The sequence below is a fragment of the Phascolarctos cinereus genome, unplaced genomic scaffold, assembly GCF_003287225.1.
Source record: "Phascolarctos cinereus isolate Bilbo 61053 unplaced genomic scaffold, phaCin_HiC Scaffold_5;HRSCAF=322, whole genome shotgun sequence".
Lineage (NCBI taxonomy): Eukaryota > Metazoa > Chordata > Mammalia > Diprotodontia > Phascolarctidae > Phascolarctos > Phascolarctos cinereus.
Window position 1 is genome coordinate 373,334,293 of NW_027555958.1, and position 26,403 is coordinate 373,360,695.

Below are 26,403 nucleotides of genomic sequence, written 5' to 3' on the forward strand. Positions count from 1 at the left end.
CTCTCTCTCTCTCATGCTCTCTCTCTCATGCTCTCTCATGCTTCTCTCTCTCCTGCTCTCTCTCTCTCCCTCTCTCTCTCATGCTCTCTCTCTCTCTCTCTCATGCGCTCTCTCTCTCTCTCTCTCTCTCTCTCTCTCTCTCTCTCTCTCTCTCTCTCTCTCTCTCTCTCTCTCTCTCCCCCCCCCCAGTGTTATTGCTTTGTATCCTACCTACTAAGCAAGCAAACAATAGACCTTGTAATATTCAGTATCTTCACAAAGCATCATCTGAAACTTCTTTCATCACGTCTTTCATTATTCAAACAGGAGGACTTGATCGATCGTGCTGTGTATTGCACAGAAAAGAAGCGGATATTGGGCTAAGACATTGTCTGTATTGGAACCTGATGCTATTCTTAGAGCTTTGACCCTTCATCTTGGAAACTTCAAAGCCCACAGCAGGACTCAGGAAGGCTAATGCTGTGTCTCTGCTGACAAAGGGGAAAGAAGGATTTTTTTTTATTAAGCTGCCATCAGATTCAGAATTTTTAACACCAGCCAAATGGTTTGCAGGTAGTTTCTAGTACGGCTTAACATTTATATAGTACTTTAAGGTTTACAAATTGCCTTGTCTATGTTGTCTTATTTGATCCTCAAAAAAGCTCCTTTTATCCCCATTTTACATTTTCCTACCTGAGCCTCAGAGAGGTCAAATGATTTGCTGAGGGTCCCACAGCCAGTATCTAAAGCAGGAGTGGAATTCAAATCTTCCCTACCCCCAATTCCAAATTCTGTCACCACACCACACTGCCTCAGGTCAGAAGACCTTGGTCTGAATGTTAGCTTTGCGACTGTTTACCTGAGGGACCTTGGGCAAATGACCTGGGACTTAGTTTCTTTATCTGTAAAATTATTGGTTTGAATGACATGGTTTCTAAGGTCCTTTCCTGCTCAAAATCCTGTGAAACTTTGTCCCTACCACTACATGGCCTGATGCTCTATCCACTGTACTACCTAGGTGCACATGACAAGGACTTTAGAGATCCTCTATTCGAAGACCCTCATTTTACAAATGAGGAAAATGAGGCCCAAGAGGTAAGAGATATCCCCTGGGTTCTAATGGCTAATTGATGACAGATCTCAGCCTGGAAGCCAAGTCTCCAAAACCCTATTCCTGCTGCTATGGACATTACCTGTGTTTTCCAAAGGAAGTCCTACCTCTGTGGTGACTTCCACAATCTTTCTCATTGACTCTGCTATTCAGAGCAATAATAAAGCAGGACCGATAGGCCCCAGCTAACCCAGGACTCAACATCAGAGTTGGGGATGGGGGATGGGGAGAGGGGAGAACATGCTTCTTAACTCCAACAATCCAAAGATCATTGACCAAGAGCCTCATGGAACCCTGCTACACCATGATGGAAGTGGAGAGGAATAAAGGCTGGGAAAGGGAACAAATAGAGACCAATAGGTGAGGGAAAGAGTAAGCCACCTGCAGCTATGACTAACCCTGGGGTCTATAGCAACCTGGCTGTTGTTCCAGCTTCCAAGTGGATTTGCCCAAAGGTGCAGGGATTCAGAGAAACAACCTTGCTGATGTCTCTCCCCTACTACCCCTGTGGAGTCATTTCTCATTCCTCCCCACCCAAGACACTCTGTTCCCACCAAACCCGCTCTGCTTACCCAACATGCTCACTCCCACCTTTGTACCTTCACACGTGTCTCCCATCTGTGATCCAGAGGGAAAAGTATTAGACTGAGAAAAAAGCACTTTTTCTAGAGAGAAAAAGCACTCTATGTGAGGCTTTTCCTGATCCTCTCACCTGCTAGTGCTTTCTTCCACCTCCCCCCAAAAAATCTACAGTACATTTATTTTGCACAAATTTGTATGAGACAATATGAGTAGTAAAAGGGTCAAACTCAGACCTGCTGTAGCAGGAACCAGATTAAAATGTAACTGGAACATGTTTAACAAAATAAATAAAAATACCATACAACATACATAATGTTAATTTGTACTTCTCTAAGTCAATATGCAGCCTGCAGTGATCTGTTTCTATTTGAGTTTGACACCACTGGCCTGGGATATGGAGACCTAGCCTTGGAGCCTGGAGCCAGGATTGCTTCTAAGACAAACCATTAAATACCCCTCCTACCTCTTAGAGTGGTTGCCAGGATCATAAGGTATTATGATATATATATATATGATGTGATGTGATGTATGGTATGGTATGGTATGATATGATATGATATGATATGACATGACATTATGTAATATGATGTGATGTAACATAACATAACATGAAATAACATAACATGACATCACATCATATAATACAACATGATATATATGAAAGTGCTTTAAGAACTATGTTACAGAAAGGAGATGTATGTCATTAATTGGAATGTCCCTCCTCCCTGCTAAACAAGGCCTCTTTTCCTCCTTCAAAATTCTACTAAAAACAAAAAATGAGCAAAACAATAACAACAAAACACTTTCTCTTCCACTGAGGAGCTTTCTCCAATTACCCCAATTTAGGTTCTGTTAGGGCATAATGGTGGCACATTGGATAGAGTGCCCAGCCTGGAGTAAGGAAGACTCATGTTCCTGAGTTCAAATCTGGCCTCAGATACTTCATAGCTGTGTGACTCCAGGCAAGTCACTTAACCCTGTTTGCCTCAGTTTCCTCATCTGGAAAATTAGATAGAGAAGGAAACGGCAAACCACTCTGCTACCTTTGACAAGAAAACCCAAAAGGTGTCACAAAGAGTCAGACATGACTGAAACAATTGAACGATAAGGTTCTGTCCAACTGTGTGTCCTTTCAGAAGTTATATACATGGTTAACGTTAAATCCATACTGGTTTCATTGCATGCAGTATTCTTCATGTGGGTTTATTCTATGCCTCCCACTGAGGCAGTGAGCTCTTCGAGGACAAGGACAGTGGTTTTCTGTTTCTTCCCCCTTGACAGCCCTGCTCAGGGCCCATAACTAAGATGGCACAACTAAGGTTTTTCCCCAAGGTATCAACATGGATTGGTGGTGGAGGGGGAGGCAGGGAAAGAATATTAATATCTATATTACACACATATACCTATATCTCAATAATAATAGCTGGTATTTAAATAACACTTTATAGATTTCATTAATAGTCTGATTTGAACACCCAAACAATCTCATGTGGTAAGTAAAGCTAGCTTATGGGATAATAGCTAGCATTTATATAGTATTTCAAGGTTTACAAAGTACTTTGCAAATATGATCTCATTTTATCCTCATAATAACCCTGAGTTGTTGTTCAGTCATTTTTCAGTTGTGTCCACTCTCTGTGACTCCATTTGGGGTTTTCTTGGCAAAAAATACTGGAGTAGCTTGCCATTTCCTGCTCCAGCTCATTTTATGGATGAAGAATGGGGGCAAACTGGGTGAAGTGACTTGCCCAGGGTCACATGGTTAGCAAGTATCTGAGGCTACATTTGAATTCAGGATTTCCTGACTCCAGGCCTGGTGCTCAATCCCTGTGCCACTTAGCTGCCCAATAACCATGGGAGATAGGTACTATTATTGTCTCCAGTTTTACAGATGAGGAAACTGAGGCAGCCAGAAGTGACTTCCTCAGTGTCACACGGCTAGGAAGTGTCTGAGGCAGGATTTAAACTCAAGTGTTCCTGACTCCAGGTCCAGCCTGTATCCACCATGCCACCTGGCTACCTCTCTATTCAATAGAAGAGACAGTGCTACATAGTGGAAAGAGATGGGAAGATCTGGCTGTGTGACCCTGAACAAGTCACTAAAGCTCTTAGTGGTCTAGACCACTCTCTAGTAGCCATAAATTAAATTGAACATACCAACTTGCATTGGTAGGAGAGTTTCCTAACCATGGAATTCCCTAGAGCAGTGAAGTCACAGCACCAGCAGCATCCCTCTAAAGATGAAAAACCAGGGGCCCTCTGACACATGAATCTACCTGCCTGAGTCACCTCGCCATCAATCTGCAGAGCCAAGACTAACTCCCCACCATCCTCACTTTGAATCTTTCCCACTGAAGCCGCAACACTTATTTCCTGCCCCTGGTGCCCCAGTTCCCCATTCTCTTCTGCTACAAGGATCCTCACCCAGTAGCTGACCAGTCACTCAGTCAGTCCATTCACCACAGGGCACTGTCATTAGTGGCAGGGCCCTTGCCACAGAAATGGCAGCAGACAAACAAAGCTCTCCTGATGGCAGAGGCAGGCTTTGTCCTTCTCTCACCTTCCCTTTTCCTTTCTAAATTACTCCTGATTGTATAGCATCTGCTCCCTTCATAGATGCATATGCTTCTTCCTTTAAATTTGAATGCCTGTCTAGGAGCCTGTACAGGGAGCTGCATACAAATACAGAACAGAAAGTTGTCTTTCAAAGTCATCTGGTAAATCAAATCTGCAGGTTCAGGTAGCATTTCTTGGGTAAGTGGCAGCCAGTAATACAGTCAGGCCTGGAAATACCAGACCTCCCTTGGAGCCAAATGATATTTCACAAATTCTTTCTATTCTTCTAGGTACAGGCAGAAAGCTAGGGGAATTGCTGATGGGAACTCAGCTTCTTCCCAGGGTTCACCTCTCAACTACCTCAGCTGCCCCAGCAGCATGGGGATGAGAGGATAGAGATTCAGGAGGTGCAAGCCCAAATAAAAAGTAGCATATTTCCCTGGGGAATCTAAAGTGCGCAGACAGGTCCAATGGATAATTTACACTCTTAATTTTTTAAATTGTTCCTAAAATAATATTTTGAGTTCTGAGCTGCCACTGAGCACTTGGCTTAATTCTCCCTTTTGTTCCTGTAAAGGAAGCCTTTAGGTTCAGACTCTGCAAGAGGGCTAACTAGGTAGCTGGATGGTATTGTGAATGGAGTGCTGGACTTAGACTCAATAAGATCTGAATTCAAGTCCTACCACAGACACGTACTAGCTATATGACCCTGGGCAAGTCATTTAACCCTGTTTGCCTCAGTTTCCTCATTTGTAAAATGAGCTGGAGAAGGAAATGACAGACCACTCCAGTATCTCTGCCAAGAAAACCTCAAATGGGGTCATGAAGAGTCAGACACTATTAAAAAATGACTTGAACCACAAACTAATAGCACCTACCTCATAGGACTGTTGTGAAGATCAAATGAAATTGGTGAAGTGTTTTGCCAACTGTAAAACACTGTGCAAAAGCTAAGTACTGTTGTTATTGTTATTATTATCATCTGCCTTTGGCAAAGGAAATGAACTTTCTGAGCTGGGAAGATAATCTTTCTTATGAAACAAATGGCACTTGGGAGGGGAGAATCAGAGGGAAAAAGAGAGAAAAGGGGTGTGTGTGTGTGTGTGTGTGTGTGTGTGTGTGTGTGTGTGCAATGAATTTGAGTTTGCATGTTTCATTGCCACCCACAAAGGTGTCACAAAAGGTAGCCCCAAAAGGATGAGGCAACTCTTAGAGCCATGCTTCTCTTTTCATCCTATGAGCAAAAGGACTCTAATGAAGATATCAACTGGGGCCCAGCAATGAAAAAGCAACACCAGAGTTACCACAAGTTCATGGATGTGTTTTCTATTGGATAATGTCTTATTTTTATTTTTTATAATAAATTTATACTGACCTTTTTTTGTTTTCACATTGCCAAAATTTCTCCCAATAGCCCTTCCCCTCTCCCTCCCAGAAAGCCATCCCATATAACAAATAATATTTCTTTTAAAAAAAAGAATACCAAAAAAGGCAGCTAAACTGGTCAATACAAAAATCTGAAAATATCTTCAATGTTCCATATCCATTGAACTTCTCACTTCTACAAAAGAGTGGGGCTGGAGAGTCTTCCCATATCTATTTTTGGGGTGATGCCTGATCTTGTAATTCTACAGTTTTTTTTTTCTTTGTAATTGTAGGGGACTAGATTTAGTTCCTTGGGAGAGCAGGTCCAGCTTCATTGGTTGATTTGATTGATTCACTTTCAATTATTTTGTGGTGGTTGTTCTTTCTATTTACATTGTTGCAGCCATTGCAGTATATTGTTTTCTTGACTCAACTTTGACTTCACTCTGCATCAGTTCACGGAGATATTCCATGTTTCTCTACAGCAGAGAGTGCTACGCTGATGGGCTGGCCATGCTATTCGAATGCCAAATATACATTTGCTTAAAAGACTATTTTACAGAGAACTCACACAAGACAAGCACTCACATGGAGGTCAGAAGAAGCAATACAAGGACATTCCCAAGGTCTCTCTGAAGAACTTTGAAATTGATTGTGAGACATTGGAGACACCGGCACAGGACTGCCCAGCATGGTGTGCCCACATCAAAGAAGGCACTGTGCTCTATGAGCAAAGCACAATTTATAGTAGCTCAAAAGAAATGTGAGATGCTCAGATTTAGAGACATCTCCATTCCAAATTTCCACATAGACTATTTGTGCTCAACCTGTGGTAGAGCCTTCCAGGCTGATCAGCCACAGTTGAACACACTGTACACTGACCCCGATACACTGATGTCATTTTGGTCTTCTTCATGTACAAAGGACAGCCACCATTTGGATTCCTCATAGCCATCATTTCTTACAACACTAATATTCCATTATATTCATGTACCACAACTTGTTTGACCATTCCCCAATCAATGGATCAATGGGCATCTACTTTGTTTCCAGTTCTTTGATATCACAAAAAAAAAGTGCTGCTATAAATATTTTTCATGGATATGGAGGCAGGGGAGAGGGTATGTTTTTATAAGACAAAAGGTGTCCTATTTCCAGAAAATCCAAACTCTCTGATCTTAAAAGCCATCCAGTTGTGCACTTAGCCCAGAATTTTAACAATATATCATTGACTTTCTAGTCGCTGCTTTCCCAAGGCCTACCCACAAATCACTCCAAGACATTGTTCCTCAGTTCCCAAGGCAAACACTCTTCACAGACAATAAAGGCTGAACCTGCTCTCCCAGGGCACTGGATCTAAAGCCCTATTCTTAAAAGTTAGATTCCAAAAAACAAAGTACACAACCAATACAGTTTGGCTTATTTACCCACGATTGTTTCCTAGTGGGGAGCAGTGAACTGTGTCTGTCCCTTTATGGGTTAGCTTCCTGGTATCCTCACTCTAACATCTGTGCTGGGTCCCCCAAGGCCTACTAACCATGTGCTCCAGGTCTTATGCCAAAGCTCCAGCAAGACAATAATTTGTGGGAGTCACAGAGTGGAGTGTCCACCAGGAACTATCATGGTACTTTTGAGAGTTTTCTTCTTTCCTCACATCCCTATCTGACACTCTTCAGCTGCCGTTCTAACTACTTTCCTCCTTTGCTACTACTTCACTTTTTTTATCTTTCTTTTCTCCTCACCCTCTTCTGTTCTAGAATTCCTTGTGTCTGCTATGGCCACTGAACTTCATTCAGCAAGCGGAACACACGGATTTAGAGACTCAGCTGAATGTCAGATCAGAGGACGATGGGATTTAGAGCCTCTCACAACTTCCTTTTATGGAGGGCTCAACATCCCAGCCAGCCACCATTTGCTACCAGCTGTTCTGCTTGGCTTTGACTCTACCATCAAGTTCATTGTGCCCCCCTGCTCTGAGTACCCTCTGGCACCTCCCTTTCACCTCATTTTTTAAAGTATCTTTCCCCATTAGACTGAAAGCTTCCTGAGGATAGGGACTGTCTTTTTCTTATTTGTATTCTTGGTGTTTAGCACAGTGCCTGTGCCTGACACATAGTAGGCACTTAATAATTGCTTATCATTTTGTATCATAGCCCAATCCCCTAATGTTACAAATGATAAAGTAGAGGCCCACTAAGATTATGTAAGTCACATAGATAGATAGATCTGTGACTTATATTTAGTTTTTCAAATCCAAAAATCCAGCACCCCAGGACTCATACAAGCACTCCTCCCCCACCAAATTTTAGTGTTTTGGGGGGAAAAAATACCATATCCTTGCCATTAGTCTTAAAACTTCAGATAAGTTTTACATTCTTACCTGTTCCCTGAAGCCCAGAATATAAATATGGTGATATGATACAAAGAGCAGCCAGGTGGCATGAAGGATAAGAGAACTGGATTTGAAGTTGGGAAGACCAAGGTTCAAAGCCTCCTTCTGACGCTTACTAGCATGCCCGGGCAGGTCATGTAACTTCTCTGTGCCTCAGTTTCTTCATGTGTAAAGTGGGGATAATAATAGTGCCTTCCTTCTGGGTTGTTATGAGGATCAAATGCAATAACATTTATGAAGCATTTTGTAAACCTTGAGGTGTTATAGAAATGCTATTGTTGTTATTCTCCACATTGTCCATCTCTCTCTCCCTTCTTACAGTTTTCTATTAGCTGTTTCCTGTTCCTGTAACCTTTTCCTCTTGATAATGGAATTCTTAGATCTCTTCTCTCTGGCTTGGATAACCCATTCCCCATTTCTAATTCTAGTCTCCTCTTCTGCCTGGGATTTGGTTGATTGGGCACAGGGGTATATGTGACAGTGTTTCAGGAGCAGGAATTACATATTCCACTCTCCTTCTCTTGCTCCATTTCCAAAGAATAGAATCATCCTTATTATCATTGGAGAGTCTACAGCAGGGGGGGGAAAGGGGCAATCATCTGGCGAAATTATAATGGCAGCTGTCCAACTGGGATATAGAAAAGGACCAAAGAGCCAGGGCTAGATCATGATCAAACCTTGTCCCTCCAATGGGACTCCATCTACTTTCCTTTCAAACCCAAAGGATGTAAAACGCCACATCATCAAAAGAACAGAACTTTTTTTTTTCCTTCTTCTCATGCATTGGCACAAATAATGGTCACAAGGTCTTCTCAGCAGATGCTCATTACCTAAGCCAGTCACCAAAGAGCCTTCTCCAAAGTTCACCACTGTGCACTACTCACCTCATGGCACAAAGGGACATTTGCCTGTTAGCCCTGTTTCATCAGTGTGGCATTTCTTTCTACATCCTCTGAAGCCTGCAGAAGCCTAGAGGCATTTGATCGCTTTGAGCATTTCATGTTTAAAATATCCCTTATTTAAAGTGACTTTATTATTCCTTCAGAACAGCCCAAAATATCATTTCGGTTTTACAACTGTGGCTATGGAGTTGAACTCTATGGTGGTTCTTGTCTCCATTCCAAACCTTTCCTTATTACCTGGGTCTTTTGGATAGAACTGGATTAAGTGGGATTGGGAGGGAGGAAGATGCCTCCCCCCTTCCCTCCAATAACAGTACCAACCAACAACCCCATGCCATTTGGTCAAATCAACAAGAGTGGATTTGGACATGAATAAATCTCGAGATCATAGGATCGTAAATTCGTGGATTCAGAGCTATTAATGGACTCTCAAGGTCATCTGATCCAACCTCTTTATTTTACAGATAAGGGCATTCAGGTTCATAAAGGTAAAAGGTCATGTAGGCAGCAGGGAGCAGAGCCAGGATTCAAAACTAGGTCATGTGACTTTTAATCCAGCACTATTTCCCTTGTGCCAATTACTCAGTCTTGGAGATGTCTGTGGCCAAAAAATTTATTAGTGAGTGTGTGTCAATCTCCCTGACTTGTAGGATGAGTCTCATATACAGATATGTACATATATTTAGATATAAGTTTCTAGATATATGCACATATTGATTGATAGATAGATAGATAGATAGATAGTAGATAGATAGATAGATAAATAGCTAGATAGATGATAGATAGATAGATAGATAGATAGATAGATAGATAGATAGATAGATAGACAGATAGATTATACATTACTGGGATGCATTTAAAGACAAAGTGACTTAGTCAAATCTACTTGAGCTTTCACTCAACTAGGACAGCCTTCAGAAAGCCCATGATCATAGTATATTCATGGGGTATATATATGGGGAACAAGATGAGACTTAAGTAGAGGGATGACTAATTGAAAGACATGATTATTAAACTAATACATAACTAAAAATCAATCTTTTCCAAACATAATTGCAGAATAATTATATAATTACATATAAAAGTTATATTTGTATAATTTGTATAATTATGTAAGTATAACTTACATATTTAGGAAGTTACTTGGCAAAGTAGGTAGAGAGCTGGACCTGAATGGAAGGAGTGAGTTCAAATCTGACTTCAGATACTACTTGCGTGGTCTTAGGAAAGTCACTCAACCTCAATCTGCTTCATTTTCCTTGTCTGTAAAATGGAGATAATAATAGCCTCTACCACCCAGGGTTGTTGTGAGGCTAAAATAGATAAAATTTTTAAAGTGCTTTGCAAACTTTAAAGTGTCATATAAATGTTAGCTATTATTGCTTAAATAATTCAATACTAGAGTAATTAGTGTTTCTCCTCTCACCACCTCTTCAACCCCTCTCTTTGGGGATCATATTGTGAAATGGTATTCTCTGAATGACAGCATGAGTATAACTTCCAGTCCTAGGCTCTTTGTACTATGTTGTACAAACACACAAACATTGTGGGTCTTGATATCTTTCTCTTGGAACAAGTGTAAAGGCTTTTAAAATGTCATTGTAAACTGTGAGGATGCCATCATTTCAAGTAATATTATCTCTGAAGCACTAAAAATGGTAGTAAAGAAATTGAAGAATAATGTTAACATTTGTCTTTTTAACCAATAAATTAGGTCAAAAAACCACAGAATTTCAGAGTTGGAAGAGCCTAAATTGTCTATGTTGCCCAACCTATGCACCCCCCAAAAAAAAGAATCTCCTCTAGAGCAAATGTTCTTAACTTAATTTGTTAATATTAGTAATTCAATATAATTGGTTTCTTTTGTAGTCCTCTACATTGCTTTAAGACTCAATGTCACCCCATTTGTCCTAGTTCTCCCCTCTCAGGGTCATACAAATAAGTCTCATCCATCTTCCACGGAAAAGCCCTTTCCATATTACTTGGAGTGAGGAGGAGGGAGTGGTATTATCAATACCATTTGTGAGTTCTCCACCTTAGTTTTGGGCAGGTTAGCCATTTCTGCACTAGACTATACGTTCTGACACCATCTGAATAATTGTGAACTTCAGGTTACATGAGAGTAGTAACACCAGCCTCATTACAGCCAAGCAAACCACTACAGTTTCTCCCAAAGGCCCGCTCCATTAAGCCGACCAGTCAACTTAACCACAACTCAAGATCTTCCATTGGTCACTCTTGTATCTTCAGAAAAAAAGACTCCCTGTGGTTTTGGTTTGGTTTGGTTTGGTTTTTGTTTTTTTTTTATCTTGTTGGGTTGTCCCAAGAGTGAGTTCGGAAAGCACTACTCAACCTATATGTAACCTGGGTCCTGGGTTGATCATGACAATAAACAATCTATCAACAAAACTGAAATTGGGAGATGGGGAGGAAAGAAGGAAAAAAAAACCCATCATTATTTTTCTTAAACATAGCTCGTTTTGGCCCTGCCACCCAGGGTCACCCCCTTTGACTCCTCCCTAGTGACTTTCTACAGAGACCTGAGCGCATTAGTCTTTTGCTTCTATGAACTCCCATTTTATGACATGGAATTCTAATGCTAGAGCCCCCATTCAGCACTGCTGCTCAGTGGTTGGATGTGGGTTGAATTGTAGCCTGCGGCAGGGGGTGATAAATGTAGTGTAAGCTGACTTTCCCCCAGCAAACTGCAAATTGCCTGAACAGTGCAGCCCACAAAAGGTTCCCATGGAGTGAATTTATCTTGCATTGTTGGGAGGGAGAGGGAAAGAGGAGAGACCAGGCATTCTATTTTTGCAAAGTCACATTCGATCTTGTTCAACGTGTAGTCCAAGCGTCTTCTAAAGGGGCTCCAATGGAAGGGAAAAAAATGCTGGCCCAGGAATGTAGACCAGATAAAGGGATTTATTTTTAACACCGTCAGAGTTCATGACCATGTGAGCATTTCAATTTCAAGTCATTCTCTCCTGAATAATAATAACGTGTTCTGCTGGAGTGAATGTTATGTCACCCAATATTTCAGGACTGAGAAAAATGCACCATGGAGCAGGGGATGCCAAGATTGTCATAGAGAGTTTCCATTCTCTATGGGTCACCTGTTTCTTCAGAAAAAGAGAGGTATAAGACACTTATCTCCCTTCCCAGAGTGTTCTTTGATCTCCACTCCCCACGTGGGAGGTCAGTCGGGCCACTCTGATCAGTTTTCTTCTAGGCCAATTTGATTGCCACTCATCAGGTTTGTCAAAACAGCTTCCGCTCAGAATCTCCCCCAAGGTTAGTGAATGATGGAGACCTAGGAAGGCTATTTGTACCTATGGAATTAAATTCAGAGTATATTTAGGTCAAGTACCTCAGAACCAAGTGTTCCCAGTCACTCAGGATGGATGGTCACAGCACAACTGTCTGTATGTATATTTTTGCTGATGCCTCTTAATCATGTTACTCCTTTATTCAAAAACCAAGAGGCACCAAGATAGAGCCTGGAATCAGGAAGACTCATCTTCTTGAGTTCAAATCTACTAGCTACGTGACCCTGGAAAAGTCACTTGACTCTGTTTGCCTCAGTTTCCTCATCTGTCAAATGAGTTGGAGAAGGAAATGGCCACCATTCCAGTATATTTGCCAAGAAAACCCCAAATGGGGTCACGAAGAGTCAGACACTACTGAAAAACAATTGAAAAACACATTCAAAAACCATCATTGCTTCCCCATCATCCATGAGATCATTTGTTTCTAAGTGTATCTATCATCAAGTTCCCTCTTCCCCCTTTCTCACCATCACCAGGTGCATTCAAGTGAGACCCCACTAATAGTTCACATTTCCACAGGTCTAAAAATAAAAACAAACAAATCCTGTGAGCTTATATGTGATTATTCCCATTTTAGAAGTATGGAAACTGAGGACCTGGAAGAGACAGTATTTGAATCTAGGTCTTTTAAAGTTCAATGTTCTTTCCACCATACCCTGAACGCAGAACAAAGAACTTGGGTTGTTAAAGTTGGAAAAATCCTTGTTCGTTCCTATCTTGGAAGCTAGAGAAGTCTATGCAGCATGGGGTAAGCTGATCTTCAAAAGTGATTCTGTGCCTGGGAGATTTAGCATCTCCAGTCTCCAAACAATTGTGGCATTTGAACACCTGGCTGGGCTATGTAGGAGATCAAGGAAAGACCTACCAGTATTAAGAAATGTCCATCAATTTTTTTTTTGCATTGATAGATACCTAAATTTAGAGTAATCATGTACATATCTTGAAAATGTTGGGCAGATCTTACAACTGATTTGTATAAACATGTATCTACAGCAACACTTCCCTCATCCAGGAAGATGGTACAGTGGATAAAGTACTCATCCTGGACTCATGAAGACCTTGGTTTAAATCCTGTCTCAAACACTTAGCCAACCCCAAGGAGGTCACTTCATCTCTGTCTTCCTCAGTTTTCTCACCTGTAAAATGGGGATAATAGCCCCTACCTCTCAGGATTGTTGCAAAGATAAAATGAGATAATATTCATAAAAGTGATTTGTAAATCTTAATGAGCTTTGTAAATGCCAGCTATTAGTGGCAGTAGGAGTAGGAGTAGTAGTAGTAGTAGTAGTAGTAGTAGTAGTAGTAGCAGCAGCAGCAGTAGTAGTAGTAGTAGTAGTAGTAGCAGTAGTAGTAGTAGTAGTAGCAGTAGTAGTAGTAGTAGTAGTAGTAGTAGTAGTAGTAGCAGTAGTAGTAGTAGTAGTATAGTAGTAAGAGGAGAAGGAGGAAGAGGAGTCTGAGATGAGTTATCTGGACACCTCAGCTTTTCTCAGATGTGGCTGAGAATCCAGAGTGAACAAACAACAAAAATAAAAGCCTGTGAGAAACTAAGTCCTACAAACTACTCATAAGGTCCTTACTCAGGACTCATTTACTCTTATTTTAGATACAACTCTAAGAAGTTGGGCCATCTGTCTTTCCAGCTCACAGGAGAATAGCAGAAGCAAATTAGATGAGATAGGAGACTATTAGGGGTAGGCACATTGACAGCAGCAAAAAATGACTGTTAATTGCCTCCTAATTATCCTCCCTCTCTCTAGTCTTTCTTCTCTCCAATTCATAGTAGAGTGACCAAAATAACCTTACTAGTAAGACAGAAGCCTGACATTTCAGTCCCCTGCCTAGACATCTTTAGCAGATCTCTTTCGACTACAGGATGACATTTTTTAAAATCTTGATCCCGGCACTCAATGTCCTCCACAATCCTGTTCCAGCTTACCTGGAGAGTTTTATCTGACATTACCCCCCTTCACATACTCTATGTTGCAGTTAAATGAGTGCATCAATAAAGATAGCTCAGATGGATACCGCAGCTGGACCCAGAAGTGCGTAAGAGACTATACTAGATTGCTTTTGAAAAATTGTGCTGTGCTTTCAATGATCCAGTACTCTGGTAGTGTCTTGTTTTTCAGTCCAGACCTGTGATTTCATTGGTATCAGGAATTCTCTCTGACATAATTCTCTCAAGAAATGAAGGTCAGCACTCCCAGAAAGGCAATTCCCTGTACTCTGTTCTGCTCCTTACAAGATTACAATCTGACAACCCAAACAATCATGTTATTTGGAGACACCAAGAAGTGAAGAGGCTTTCCCAATCAGTATGTCTTAGAGATGGGATTCAAACCCAGGTCTTCCTGATTCTGAGGCTGTCTGTGGATACCATGCTATCTTTTCTCAAACCAGTTATTGCCATAAAAGTCCATCTTTTTAATGATGATATCTTCCCAGTGCATTTGATTTGGTAGAGCAAAACCCCACCTTAAAGGCTCATCTCTAAAGTGTTTCATGTTTATATCAGAATCATACTTGGTTCCTTGAAAAACATAGCAAAGATAACTAATTTATAAGTCTCTGATTACTAATATCAAGAAAATCATAAACTGAGGGCAGCTAGATGATGCAGTGGATACAGCACCAGGCCTGAAGTCAGGAAGACTCATCTTCCTGAGTTCAAATCCACCTCAGACACTAGCTGTGGAACCCTGGGCAAATCACTTGATCCTGTTTGCCTCATCTGTAAAATGAGCTGAAGAAGGAAATGGCAAATCACTCTGGTATCTTTGCCAAGAAAACCCCAAATGGGGTCATAAAGAGTCAGACAAGACTGAAATAACTCAACAACAATAACAACAACAACCACCATCCACATTTGGGAAAGACAATGCACAAAGTTGGTACGCCAGAGGCAGCTAGGTGGTACAGCGTGTAAAGAGCTAGATCTGAAGTCAAGAAGACCTGAGCCCAAATGTGGCCACACTCACTAGCTCTGGGAGTCTGGACAAGTTATTTAACCTTTGTCTGTCTCAGCTTCTTCATCTGTAAAAAGGGGATAATAATAGCACCTACCTCCCAGGATTGTAGTCAGGATCAAATGAGATAATATAGCAAAGTGCTTTGCAAACTTTAAGGTTCTATACAAATGCTAGCTACTGTCTATTAGTATGTGCAGCATCTTGGACAGACACTGCATATGGATACTAAGCTGGGCCTAGATTTGAAAAGGAATGGGAAAATAGGCCAGTATTCTCAGATATTTTCTTCTGCCCTTCCCCCTGCTCACCTCCTAATTCTTTTTGTTTCTCCACTCTGCCAATTCAAACATGATCTGTTATTCAAGTCGCGGCTCCAAGAAGCCTTCCCCAACCACCAAGCCAATATTAACTTCCTTCTCCTGTGATCTCCTAGAGCCTTATTGTTTAAACACTCATTTGATCATCAGCATAGTCTTCCCAATATTGTGACTTTTCTTTTGGAGTGTCTATGTCTATCTTCCCAAATAGACTGTGAAGCCCTTGAGAAGAGGTAGCCACATCTTGCTCACTGGTATCTCCCACAGTGCCTTGCACATACTAGTAAGGGCCATCGCCAGTCATCTTGATTTATGTCTTGCCACAGAACTCCAGTGACTCTGGAGGAGAGAATAAGGCTGATGACTTTACACAGCTCTGCCTCACTTAAATCCAATTCACTTGCAAGTCAATCACCCTCCTAGTGTCATTGGTCCCCTTCAAGAATGCAGGACCGGCAACAAGAACAATGCGTTTGTTGTTCTATTCTCCCGGTCATGTCCAATTCTTCATGACCCCATTTGAGGTTTTCTTGTAAAAAGGCACTGGAATGGTTAGTCATTTCCTTCTCCAGCTCATTTCACAGATGAGGAAACTGAGGTTAAGAGGGTTAAATGACTTGCCTAGGGTCATACAACCAGCATCCGAGGCCGGATTTGAACAGATTAACATATTTACATTTATTAAGCATTCAGTAAATATTTGATTGACCCTCAATGGCACAACTAGATATAACTTATACCTCCTCTTCATACTACACAGCCGTTTGCCACCCATAACCCTTTCAACTGGAGCTTCATGGAATTAGATTAATATTTCCTCTCCTATACTTTTACTCTTAAAGTTGTAACTTTGAGCATAGGGTGGGGACTGAGAACAGAAGGAGAAATAAAACAACGCAGGTTTTTGCAGCTGCATTTTAGCACTTTGGTTGAAGGTCTAGATTTGGAGGGTTTCAGTAGAACAAAGAAGTGGGCACATCCCTAAAATCCCAGAGTTTGGGCAAATGCCTTTGCAGACAACCTGGGTCTGGGCATGACTACCACCCAGATGAGATCTCGTCCTATAGCAGGGCCCTTTTAAAAGAGGGAAAGGGCAGCCATTTCTTTGGGACGTGTCTGTATGTCAATCCAGCAGGAGCAAAAAGCACCTTGCGGAAATTTCAGCTCAGTAAATCTAGATTTTAAACTTACCTCACTGTGGCTTACACCATGTCATGAAAAGACCATGTCTCAAAGTCAGTACACATAGCTACGGAGTTGAAGGCACCCAGACCAGACCAGAGCTGAAGGAAGAAATCCAATGATAGAGTGGCTCAGGTCCCACTGTAAATGTCTTGTCTCACCTTTTAGTTGAAAACAGACTGACCTTTTCATAATTCATACTAGTATTTGGGAAAGTGGAAAAGTATGGTACCCCATGATGCTTGGTTATTAATCTGACTATAATATGTGTATATATGTATGTGTACACACACATATACACACATATATGTATATATATGTATGTATGCATGCATGCATGTATATATGTGCATGTAGGTGGCAAGGTAGATAGTGTGCTGGGTCAGACAGAGTGATGAGTTAGGAAGGCTTATCTTCATGAGTTCAAATCCAGCCTCAGACACTTACTAGCTATGTGACCCTAGGAAAGTCATTTAACCTTCTTTGCCTCAGTTTTCTCATCTGTAAGGTGATCTGGACAAGGCAATGGCAAACCACTTCAGTATCTTTGCCAAGAAAACCTCAAATGGGCTCACAAAGAGTTGGACACAACTGAAAAATGACTGTACAACAACAAATATATGTGTTTGTGTGTGTATAAATATATATATATACACACGTACATGCATATATACATGTGAGTATGTGTGTATATATATGTATATGGATAGATAGATAGATAGATAGATAGATAGATAGATAGATAGATAGATAGACAGATATACACTTATATACTTACATGCTTTGGCATGTAAGCCTCCTCATCTACTAGTAGTTTGGTAAAGGACAACAGTCTTGTTTTCTCGCCTTGTCAGAGGCTCTCCCACAGACTATGTGGACACCAAACACGGAGCTAAATTAGCCGTGCCTGATGAGAAAGGCTCTCGTTGAAAGAGCAAGCTTGGGCTCCTGCTCCCTGTGATCTGTCAAGTTTCCCTTTGATCCGCAATACAACTGCTCTTTTTTTTTTTCTGGCCTTTTGATACCACAGACCATGACATTCCACCTGACCCTGAGGCTCTACCCTGCTGTCAGTCCCTTCCCCACAAATTCTTAGGCAAGGGGCTGGTCCTCAGAGGAACTCTCCTTTTCATTGAGCCCCCACCTGTAGTTCCAGTATCAGAGGTTACAGCCTTTGGAATAGGCATGCCCTTAGGGAAAGGTAAGTGGTCTCAACATGAAGTATCAGGCAAATGGCAATGGGCTGTGCATGCTGGCATTCAGTACATCAGCAGCCAGTTCCCTAGCAGTCTGTGTGGGCCTAGGCTCTTGTTTTGATATGGATTCCGAAGAATCCTCGTAGCATGACACAACAGAACATCCTCACAATTGATTTTGCTGTCATGAGCTTTATTGAAAGGCACACAGAGACGGAGAGACTTCAGCAGTTTCTAGATCTCCCTAAAAAGTCACATTTCCTCCCACAGAGTAACCCTATTCAGGTCAGTCCCAAAACCAGTGGATGGACAGCCACCTTTCAAAGTTTGCTTTACATAGATCAGGACTTGGAAGAGCTGAGCTGCCTGCCTCTTCAGGAGGAAGGCGGCTTGAATGTGGCTTAAAATTGGTCTCAAGTCAAAAGATCACAGATGGAGGAGACTTGGCTTGTGCTCATTCATTCATTCATTCAATAAACATTAAGGGTCTACTATGTGCCAGGTACTACACTAGGCAATGGACCTTCCCTCCTGAGAGATGGTACAATTTTTTTGTCTTTCTTTGTATCCCCAACCCTTATGCCTGGTACATAGCAGGTGCTAATCAAGTGTTTATTGATTAAAAAACAAAATAGTTTTTGTCCTCAAGTTGCTGATACTCTATTAAGGGGAAACAACATGGATGTGTGCATACAAATATAAAGGAATTTTTGAAGGGGGATGACTCAGAGTCAAAGTCAACAAACATTTATTAACTGCCTGCTGTGTGCCAGGCACCGTGCTAAACACTGGAGGTACAAAGAGAGAAATAGCACAGCCCCTGCCCTCAGGGAACTTGTGATCTAACATAAGAGATGACACATTAAAAAAGGCTGAAAAGCAGGAAGGAGAGTTGAGTGGAGAAGGAAGATTACCTGGCATAATAAAGTCATGGAAAAGATCTGAGGAGGTATGTTTTTGAGCGGATTTCACCTTGCAGAACAATGAGTTTCTGGAGACAATGAGGTCCAGGAGAGCAGCCAGGTGGGAAATGACCAAGTGCCCTCTTTAAATGGTGGAGGATAAGGGAGGAGCTTCCAGATATCCAATGAGGAAAAGGCCTCATGGAGAAAATACCCTTTGATTTAAGCATTGAAGGGAGCCAGGGCTTCGAAGAGGCAACAGAGAGAAGGGAGTGCATTCCCGGCATGGGCGATATCCTAGACAAGGATGGACAAGGAAGGGTAAGTCAGGGACAGTTTGGCTGGAACATACATTGCATGAAAGCCAAATCATTGCACTAATACCAAAAGGAGTGGAAGACTGGAACCAAATTGTGACTAGTTTTAAATGCTAAACAGAGGAGTTTAGCCGAGAGGCAACAGGAAGTCACTAGAGTTTTTTGAGCAGAGAAGTGACAAGTATGTGTTTTTCAGAAGCTTATTTTGGCAGCCATATGGAGAATGGATTGGAGAAAGGAGAGGCTGGAGGGAAGGAGACCAATTAGGAGACGATGCAACAGTCCAGGAGAGAGGTGATGAACGTCTGAGCTAGGCAAGAGGGCATATGAGGGCACAAAAGGAGACCAGTTTGAAGAGATGTTACAGACACAGAACTTTAAAGACTTGGCAGTGTGCCAGATGTGGTGGGGAGGGGGCAGAACGAAGAACTGAAGATGACTCCGAGGCTGTTAAACAGGGTGAGTGAAAGGACGGTGCTGCCGTCAACAGAAATAAAGAAGTTGGCGTAGGTGAGGCAGTGCACGCCTGTAATCCCTGCTCCTAAACAAGTAAGGCTAATGGATCTCTTAAGCTTGGGAGTTCTAAGCCACAATATGGCTGAAGCTAAGAGGTGTCCGTGCTGAGGTCAATAGCAACATGATGAGTCCTGGGAAGGTAGGGGACAAGGGACCAACCGAGCTGCCTAAGGAGCAAAAGAAGTAAGGGAGGAAACAAAGATGTGCTGAGTACCTACTATGTGCCACGCATTGTGCTAAGCAATGTACAAATATTATCTCATTTGATCCTCACAACAGCCCTGGGAGGGTCAGACAGGGAAGTAGAGCAGGCCAAAGCTTCTATACTGATTGATAAAGATAGGGAGAGAGAAGAGAAGGGAGGGGGGGAGAGAGACAGAGAGAGAGAGAGAGAGAGAGAGAGAGAGAGAGAGAGAGAGAGAGAGAGAGAGAGGGAGGGAGGGAGGGAGAGGGTAGGGGGAGAGAGAGGGGGAAGGGGGGAGGGGAGAGAGGGGGAGGGGGAGGGGAGAGGGAAAGCAAGAAAAAGAGAAGCTGGAAAGAAGCGTAGATTTTAGGAGGGCATAACTAATTTTGTTTTGGACATGTTGAGTTTGAGATACCTAAGGAACATTCATTTTCAGATATCCAAGAGTCAATTGACAATCTGGAACTGGGACTCAGGAGGGTTTCTTCAAGGCTCAGACCAAAATACATATAAAGAATACAAAGAGATCCATTGATGTTTATTTGTGTAAAGTGGAACAAGATAACCTAAGTACTAAAAGATTTGAAGATATGGGATCCTTGTTGTTGTTGTTCAGTCATGTTTTCAGTCATGTCCCACTCTTTGTGACCCCATCTGAAGTTTTCTTGGCAAAGGTACTAGGATGGTTTACCATTTCCTTCTGCAGCTCATTTTACAGATCTACCTTCTCTGAAAATAAATACTCTCTATGGCTCATCCTGATAAAGAAGGAAGTCCTCTACAGCAATATGAATCAAGTGAAACATCACCTGAATTGTTTTGAACAATGAAACTCCAGAATGATTTTAGGGATTCAAATGTCATCTCCTACATGAGGTGTTCATATGTGTGTATGTGTATGCATGCATGTAAATGTATATATGTGTGTTTTATATACACAGGTACATATTGTGTAGGTATGTATATGTGCATATGTATGTGTATCATGTATTTATGTGTATATACATACATGCATATGCATATGTATGGATATGGATATTGATATTGATTTACATACATTCTCAATAGACCATACACTACTTGAGAGCAGAGACTTCATTTTTGACTTTGTATCCTCAGCACAAATCGTAGTGCTTGTGCAACACAGGCCCTTAATGCATGTTTGCTTATTGATTGATTAGTTGATATATAGATCTTGGAGATGAACATTGAAACTAAGGAAATAGATACTATTACCAAAAGAATGTAGAAAGAGAAGAGAATTGCTACAAGAGTGTTCTTATCATAGGAGAAAAGAGTAGGAGGGAGAAAAAATAGACTTTTGTTAAATGAAAATAAATGTTATGTTAAATTGTATTAAAATGGAGAGAGAGAGAGAGTCTGAGGTATATTTATAGTAAGGGCGTAGGATATAAATTAAGATCCAGAAAAGGAAACCGAGGAGTGGCCAGTCAGGAGATAAGAGGAAAAACAAGAGAAAGCAGCAGCACTAAACCAAGAGAGAAAAGAATAGCCAAGAAAACAGGGTGCTCCACAGTGACAAATGCTCCAGAAAAGTCCAGAAGGATGAGTGCTGCCTAGTGCACAGAATGTTAGCTCCACCCTGGAGTAAAGTGCCAGGCATATTCCCAGGGCCAGAACCAGCATGTGCTATCATGACAATCCCTGGGAAGAATGTCTCATTCTATGCAGACCAGATCAAGACCTGAGTACAACTGCTCCAAGCTATTGCAGCTGCTTTTTTTTTTTGGGGGGGGTAGGGGAAGGGAGAGACTTAAAGATTTCTACAGAAAAAAAACCAAACCATCTAGTAATCCTTAAAAGTAATAGGTCTTTTATTACAGATACATTTTATCGAATGCAAGGGAATATTTTTAACTTTAATGAGAGTGGAGGGTAGATAGGGAAGGAATGAGAGAATAAGAAGCAATATTTTATCAAGATCACAAACCTAAAAAGCAAAACGGTATGGTGTAAAGTGTTCTGAAATTGTAGATAGAGGATCTGGGTTCAAATCCTGGAGCTGGCATTTACTACCTGTGTAACTTTAAACAGGTCCCTTGTCCTTTATGAGCCTCATTTGTAAAAGTAAAGGCTTAGACTAGATGACCTCCCATGTCCTTGACCCTATTATCCAAGAGACAAGGATACAACTGGATCTCCAGAGGCGAATGGAAATTCCAACCTTGGACCCAGCAGCTGGAGGAAGGAACTCCTAGTGAGAGGTCCCTTCTCTCCCTGGCACTAGGCTCTTTGTCACTCCTCCATTTCTTTGGTACTAGGATACCTGAGATGTCCCATAAAACAGGGTCATGGGAGGCCTAGGCATTCTGGAGGTAGTCTGATTGGTCTCCCATCTCTGATGTCATAGGCAGGCAGGGGCCAATTAGCTATTGTAACATGGATTGTACAGAATATGAACCTATATTTTCTTCCTGAAAGTTTCCAGCAAGGAAGATACCAGATACGTGGGGTTCCAGAGAAGGAACGGGAAAGAGACAGCCTGCCACCAGAAAGGACTACCACCATCACCCAATGGATGCTTTCTCTGTTTGAGAGATACCACAAATAGCAAAAATACACAATGTAGAAAAGCACCCAAAGAACTCTGGACAATGGTGGTTGCATTAGCTTACTACATTCGCTCACCCCTACTTACTCCTAAACCTTGAAAAGAGAGTGATGAAACTAGTTTAGGAGAGCCATTACATCAAATGTGCTCCTCTTTGCTTTAAATACATAGACAAAATACAGTTCTTCCAGGCCTGGAACGTCTATGTGATCCTAGGGCAACTGAGGTATTTGCTTCTTCTTCCACCACAGAGGGGTTGTCTGCACCATTCTCCCCACTGCTGATATGCAGCTTCCAATCCATGAAATAATAATAAAAAGCTGACAACCACAGTACAAATGCACTATGCCCTTTGTCATTGGAGAAGTATTTGTGCCGAAAATGGTCCCATTTACAATTTTTCAAAAGTAAATTAATTTTTCAAGTCACCTTCATTGAGTTAACAGTAAATGAGTGATGAATAAAAATACTGCCTTCAAGTTTAAAAAAAAAGATAAGAAAAGAAAGGCTGGGAAAGTATTTCATTATCTTGATTGGTTCTAAATTCACTTTCCATCAACTCAATAAAAATGCTTTCTAAATTAAATTCTTTTTAAAGCTTTTAAAGCTATGGGTCAAGTTTTTCTCTGCATATAGGCAGGCCCATTTGCAGATGGGCCCTTTTTTCAAGGAAGCCTTTGAAAAGTACAACAATATCATTACTGGCTTACTGCCAAATGGACAAATGCTTCTTTAAAAATTGTCGGTTTTGTTGTTTGTCATTGTTGGGTTTTGTTATTGTTATTATTGTTTTTGTTGTTGCTGATTTTTTATTATTGTTGCTTTTTCACCAGTACTGGGGATAGATTTGCCCTAAGCTGGTAATTCACACTCTCTGTTCACTCCTCCTTGCATCCAAGTGCATGCTAGGGCTTTGACTTGAACTAGGGTGCAGTTTGGACCAGAGAAGAGTGCAAAGCTGTTTCACTCAGGAATCAATCCCCTGACCCTTGTCACAGCACTGTTGTCTAACGAAGGGGAGCTAACCAGCCAAAGGGGGCAATAGCTTACCCCAAATCTTGCAAAAACTTACATGCCAACACTTTTGAATGATCTATACACAGAAGCATAATTTGAGTTACAGTTCTGCAGAGTGTCAGCCATGGTGGGGTGTGTGTGTGTGTGTGTGTGTGTGTGTGTGTGTGTGTGTGTGTACATGCATCTATACTGTGCACAGTGCCCAATGAAGTAACAAGTTCAGCTATTACACAGTCATTTGCCTACTTTTGTCTGTGGGTTCCACAAAGACCTTGAGACATCAGAAAATATTATGTAAAGGAAATAAGGAGTTTCTTTATTTGGAATAATTTAAAGCAGCTGCCTAATCTAGGTTAGGCATCATTATGCACGGAGCCAAGAGGTTAGACTAATTGGCCTTTGGACAACTTTGTCAGACTGAAGTGTCTTTGAAATCGAGGGAATTCTTCAAAATCCCATCATAAGTCAAATTCCCAGAAAGCTGATAAGGGAAGAGTCCCCAGCATTCAAACCCAAGTATCCCCCCTCCCTCACCCACTTGTCTTTCTGTCCACCTCCTTTCTCTGACCCAGTTTACCTCTCCTCCCTTTGGGTTGAGTCCCTCACTTTGTCCTTCTCCTATCTTCCCACCCACTACACACAGACACGCACACACACCACCTTGGTTTCCCAAATAAGCAGCGTCTCTCTCTCTTCTCCTCAAAACATGAATAATTAGAGTGGAGGGTGAGTAATATTAGAGTCAAGGCCTTAGTATGTCATGGGTTATAAAATTTAATCTGCCAGCAGCTTCTGGCCAGATATCAATTACCTTTTCTAAAGTGAGAAAAAGTGACCTATATTCACACAAAGAGCTGAGAAACATTTCATACCACCTCCTATCCGTACCCATGTACATCCACCACCACCATGAATTAATTCCATCCAGGAAGCTGAGGGAGAAAGAGGAATCTATACTGGGTTCCCCACAATCTCCTGTCGTGGACATAGACATGGCTTGTCATTATCCCTCACTGATTGAATTTAGCTACATTCCTATAGAATATAACTTTTGTAAGTTTTTCTCTGTGTCTGTAGTGTTTAGTATAGCATGTACACTGGAAGGGGAAAAGCAATAACCATTTATATAGCACTTACTATTGTGCCAGCCCCTGTGCTAAGCACTTTACAGACGTTATCTCATTTGATCCTCACAACAACCATGCAAATTACAGTTGAGGAAACTGAGGCAAACAGAGGTTAAGTGGCTTGCCCAGGGTCACACAGCTAGTAAGTGTCTGGGGCTGGATTTGAACTCGGAGCTTACTAAACATTTGCTGAAATCAATTGTATATCGGAGATCTCCACCCTCAGCTCTCAGGACAATCGGCCACAAACACTCATACTTCATTCATGGATGTGTACTCTGTGCTTTGCCTCTGAAGCAATAAAGAACCTGACCATGGACTACACCCCAGGAGCTGTATGCACACAGCATGAGTTCGTGCCTTCCTTTCCTGGAGGTACAGCCAGTCAAGACGCCACTCTCCTCATGTCATCGATCCTCTTTGTGAACAAAGGACAAACAACAGCAGCACTCTGTGAGCAGCCAGGTGCGTGGGCAAAAACGTGAAGGGAATCCAGAGGGAAAACCTAGACGGTCACAGTCACAATGGGCTAAGTTGCCTAGCTGCCTCCTGGCTATTCATGTCCCCATTATCTCAACCATTGCATTGTGTATCTCACAAAATCGGGGCCAATCTGACAATGGTGCACCAGCATTAACCATAACACCAAACCTGTGTTAAGTGTCTGCTCTTTCCTTAGCTCCGATGTAAGTGAAGTCCCTGAAACTCCTCTCTAATGTGTATTTTCAGATGTTTTACTCCACTCCCAATTCCAAGGTGAGTATCCCACAAAAGCAGTCTCCCTGCCTTTCATCTAGGAGGTGACATTTCTTTGTTACCCCACTTGGTAGAAATGTGCACACTCCAGTGAATCGTCTGGAGCCTGATTGCATTCAGTAGTTGCTGACCCAATCGCAGATGGAAAACACAACACAGAGCACCCTCCTCATCTCATTCATGACAGTAATTATGCAGGGTTCGGACACCAAGTCATTACCAGTGAATGAATTATTCCTAGAAACAGTTAGTGCCCAATAATGAAGTTAATGGAAGATAATATGACAGTCATTAGAATGACAGCACTCTCATCATTCTTGAAGGGAGATGTACCGCAATCAGAGGCCAGCAACAGGCAGATGGGATTAATCCATGTCAACATGTGCTTGTGACAGGTTGCCCTGGACTCTGTCCTTGTGCTTCATGGTTATATCCTGGAGTTTGATGTGCACTATAGTGAGATAAGCTTTATTTTTCTCAAGCCTTTTCCTTGAAAATGCATAAATCTTGGAGGCAGAACTGAGTTCCAGTCCTAACTTTGCTCTTGGCATGGTTTATGGGTGTGGGCAGGCAACATAACCAATTTGGGCCTTAATTTCTTCATGTGTAACAGAGGGGAAATCATCCTTGCCTTTCTAATTCTCAAACGAATACGCACAGGACAAAGAAAGATAAGCCTTGAGTTAAAGAGCTTATAACTGAGAAGAAGACTCCTTTTAAAAAAAAAAAAAGAATTAGAAACAAAAGTCCATTAAATACCAAAATATCCATAGCAGCACTTTGTGATAGCAAAGGACTGAAACTGGAGAGAGTATCCATTGACTCTGAAAAGCTAAACAAATTATGGAATATAAATGCAATGGAAAATTATTGTGCAAAAAGAAGGGATAGATATAGGAAATGCAGAAAAACATGAGAAGATTTATACGAACTGACCCAAAATAGAACAAGCAAAATCAAAGGAGCAATACATACATAATTACAGCAGCGTAAATGTGACACAGCAGATAGAGTGCCAGGCCTGGAATGAGGAAGACTCACCTTCCTGAGTTCAAATCTAGCTTCAGACACTGGGTAGCTGTGTGATCCTGGGCAAGTCACTTAACCTTGTTTGCCTCAGTTTCCTAATCTGTAA